Genomic DNA, 4,159 nt, shown 5'->3' with positions numbered 1-4,159 from the left:
GATCTTACTATAAAGGGCACTTACCAGTCCTCCTGCTGGAACAGCACTACCCAAAAGTGAATGGTATTAAGAGCAAAGTCTTTAGAGTCAGAAAGAAATGAGTTTAAATCCCAGATCTATACCTTGCCCAAGTCACTAAAAAACTCAACAATATCTCGCTGAGCACACTAGACTCTAGGAACTCAGATACCATCCCTGCCTTCCTGACTTTACAGCTTGGAGGCATCACCAGGCACCAACACACCTGTTACCCAAATTAATGCAACTGTTACAAGTGTTGAGAAGGTCAGTCCCTGGGACCACAAGGGCATCTACCTGGAAGGTCTGTCCTTGTTACAAAGGTCACAGAAGACTTCCCTTAGGAAAGGTAGCTGGAGCAGGGATCAGAAGGGTCAGTGGGGAAGTGAGGGAGAGCCAGCATTCTGGGCAAGGCGCAGCACTGGGATGGGCCATGTCTGGTCTGAGAGATGGAATGTGCATAGCATGGAACAGAGAGGAGGAACACGTGGAGAGGTCCGAGAAATGAAGAGGCACCTGTGGCATTGGTTAGGAGGTTTGCCCTCATTCTGAGGGCTATGGGGGATGTAGGACATGCTCAGACCCAAGCACAAACAGACCAGAGGGCAGCATGGACACCGGAACATGGGTAGAAGTCCAGAGTCGTGATTTGTGCAAGAGCTAGTGACGACATGGACAAAAGGAGTGAACGGAATCTAGGGGATATTTAAGAACTAAAATCATTTAAGCCTTCATGATAAATTGGATCTGAAAATTGAGAGGAAGGGGTACATCAAAGCTGACTCAGAGTACTTTGGCATATAAAACTGGATAGGCGGTAGTTCCATACTCTGAAAGGCAGAATTCAAGGGGGGACCTGACTGGCGACCTACACCTCTGAACCTCAGTTTCCTCACCTACAAAATAAGGATAGTAATACCTTCTTTTAGGTGTTCTTACCCAATCCAACATTAGGGGGGTTGGGGTTTGAGTCCCCTTACACATACAACACCAAGCAATTCTCAGACTCCAGAAGGGAATCCAAGGCTTTGCCTCAATTCTGACACTATCTACCATGGATAGCATCAGACTCTACGGGGTCAAGGGTGACCGCCCCTCCCCCACTTCAGATGCCAGTCACAAGCCCCAGGCTTACTTGTGCTTTTGACCCACTGGCTACAGACTAGAGGTTCCAACGACCTCCTACTCAGGTTCAGTGAATGTGCTAGAGTGGTTCACAGAACTCAGAGAAACACCACTTACTTAGGTTTACAGTTCATGTAAAGATGTGGTCAGGGATATGGATCAACAGCATGTGAAGAGTTGCATCACGCCAGGTATGAAGAAAGCGTGCAGAGTTTCCATGCCCTCCCCAGGGTACCACTCTCACCAACCCCTCCATGTTCACCAACTTGGAAACTCTCCCAATCCAGCCTCTTTGGGGTTTTATGGAGGCTTGATTATATAGTCATGACTGGTTAATAAGTCATTGGCCATTGTCTGATTCAACCTCCAGGCTCCCTGCCTTCCCCTGCAGTCTAGGGGTAGAACTGAAAGTTCCAGCCCTTATAGTCACAGGCTTTGGTTCTCCAGGCAACTAGCCACCCATGCTTTGGTTACCTAAGAGCTTTCCAAAAGTCACCTCATGAACATAACAAAAGACACCTCCAGAACCCTTATCATGGGAAATTTCAAGCGTTTTAGGAACTATAAGCCAAAAACCCTAGAGAAGGACCAGATACACAAGGAATATATTTTGATTATTTGAATGACTGAAAATAGATTTCTTATATATCACAGTATTGCCAACGTAAATCACGCAGCTATCAGAAGCATTTAGAGAAGGTTCTTAGAAAGTGACTGGTGTTAAGCACACCCTGAAATAAATGGTACATATTCTCAAAGGCTATTCTTAATCTGGTTGCAAATTCAGGATCTCGGACATTTGTTTCTTTTCACTCTCCTTTCTGACCCTTCCTTCAAACTGTCAGTTTACGGGGCACCTGGGTGGCTCAGTGGGTTAAGCCTCTGCCTTCGGCTCAGGTCATGGTCCCAGGGTCCTGGGATCAAGCCCCACATCGGGCTTTCTGCTCAGCGGGAAGCCTGCTTCCTCCTCTCTCTCTCTCTCTCTGCCTGCCTCTCCAACTACTTGAGATCTCTGTCTGTCAAATAAATAAAATTAAAAAAAAAATTAAAAAAAAAACTGTCGGTTTACTGATCAAATCATCTTAAGTAGTCTCTATTATGCCACACTAGCAAAACAGGCAAGGTAGCAATTGCTCTTATAAACTTATCATTGTAAATGTCACTGCTAGAGTTTAGCTCACAATGGCTCACTTTGCCATTCAAGGGAAAACATGGATGGCAAACACAGTTCCCGGTATTAGCCAAATGCTCTAGCACACACGTGTTTATTAAACAAGGCTGTAGTGCTGGGTCATTTAAAAGAAACTGAAAAGCACTGCTCTCAAATGGAAGGGAGAAAAAAAAAAAACCCATGGACAGGGCACTTTAGAGTCCATAAAGCCCCACTGTGAACACTGCATCAGGGGAACCTCACACTGGAGGGGGAGGGAGGAAGGGCAGGTGTTTTCATTCTTACTTTTATCAATGAGATTAATTTAGAAAAAGTAACTTGCTCCTGCTCATAAAACATGGAAGTTGTAGAAGTGATGTAAACACAAGTCTTCTGGCTTCCCATTTAAACACCCCCCGCCAATGTCAAACCACTCAATAGAGACCCTAAAAATCATGCAGCCACTATGCAGAAGTGCAGTACAAAATCGAAACTCATTTGAAATTTCATGCTGGTATTTTAGCAATTCATCATTAGTTCACTATTATTATGGCTGTCATTAACAGACAAGATGAGTTGAGTGATTAGTATATGCCAAGCCATATGTTAAACATTTCTCCTGCATGGTTTCATTGAACCTTTACAGCAACTTGTAACAAGGGTGCTTTTATAAATCAGAATTATAAGAAGTACAGATGAAAAGGGAAGGCTTAGAAAATTTCATTTCCTAAATCCTGGTCTCTTTGTACAGCCACTATACTAGACCAGCATGCCTCTACGAGACATCCTTCATGCATAGCAGAGTCAAATATCCATAAAGCTAATAAAGTAAGTAATTTCACATTATCCTAATTTTTTTTGGAAATTCACACAATACCTCCCATCATCCTACCAGAAAAGCATGTCATCTAGTTCCTTGATTCGGTAAGCAAATAGGCATGAGCCCTTACCTGGGCCAGGTACTACCATAGAGTCTCTGTAATAGCACCTTTTCTGCACTGAGGTTCATATCTCAAATTTTGATCTTGGCTCTGCTTCTTACAAGCTAGAAAACCTTGGGCAAGTTACTCAGTAGCTCAGCTATTCAATTTGTCTCTGAAATGGGGGTCATACTTGTCCCAACATCATCAGGTAAGCGGAACCACATGCCTAAAGCATTCAGCATGGTGCCTGGGACATGGCCGGTACTCCACACATATTTGCATGATGATTTTATATTTTGACGATCTTCCAGAGAGCAGAACAGATGTGAGTTTCATTCTATAGAAAGGAAACTAGTTCCAAGATGTAAAGTATTTTGCATAATATCACACAGCTTGTGAATGATAAAACGAAGAAAGGAAATCGAGTCTTCTAAATACGACAGAACAAATTTTTGTCATTAATATCCCCCACAGCTCTCTAAGGAAGGAAGATCCTGGTATCTGGAGATCTTGAAAGTAGAAGCATGGTGGATCCAAATGGCTCCTCCCACGGGGCTGAGAGGTTAAAAGACCCAGAAGATGATTCAGAAGAAGGAAGGACCAAAGAATAGAGATATGGAGGTAACATCAGAGAAAGGGGGTTGGGGAGGGAGGAGGTAACAAGAGAGAAGGGCTGGAAAAAAGACTATGTCCACAGGGATTTGAGAAATTTGCTCCAGAGTGCACAGTGTACCTCCCTCTTCTTTCTATCTTCAGAATCATCGTGAAGATCTAGACTGACGTTGGAAACAAAGGCAAAAGAAAAATTATTAAATTTCCTTACTACCTACAGCCTATTGACAAGTCCTTGAAACAGGCAGAGTAACATTCCTCTAGGGACTCAACTGCCTCGGTGTTGACACTTTGCTAAGGGCAAAAGGCAATCCTAGCTGGAAACTCCCTT

This window comes from Meles meles, chromosome 6 (genome assembly GCF_922984935.1).
Source record: "Meles meles chromosome 6, mMelMel3.1 paternal haplotype, whole genome shotgun sequence".
In the NCBI taxonomy this organism is placed as follows: domain Eukaryota; kingdom Metazoa; phylum Chordata; class Mammalia; order Carnivora; family Mustelidae; genus Meles; species Meles meles.
The sequence above is the reverse complement of the archived record's forward strand: the minus strand, read 5'-3'. Positions refer to the sequence as shown.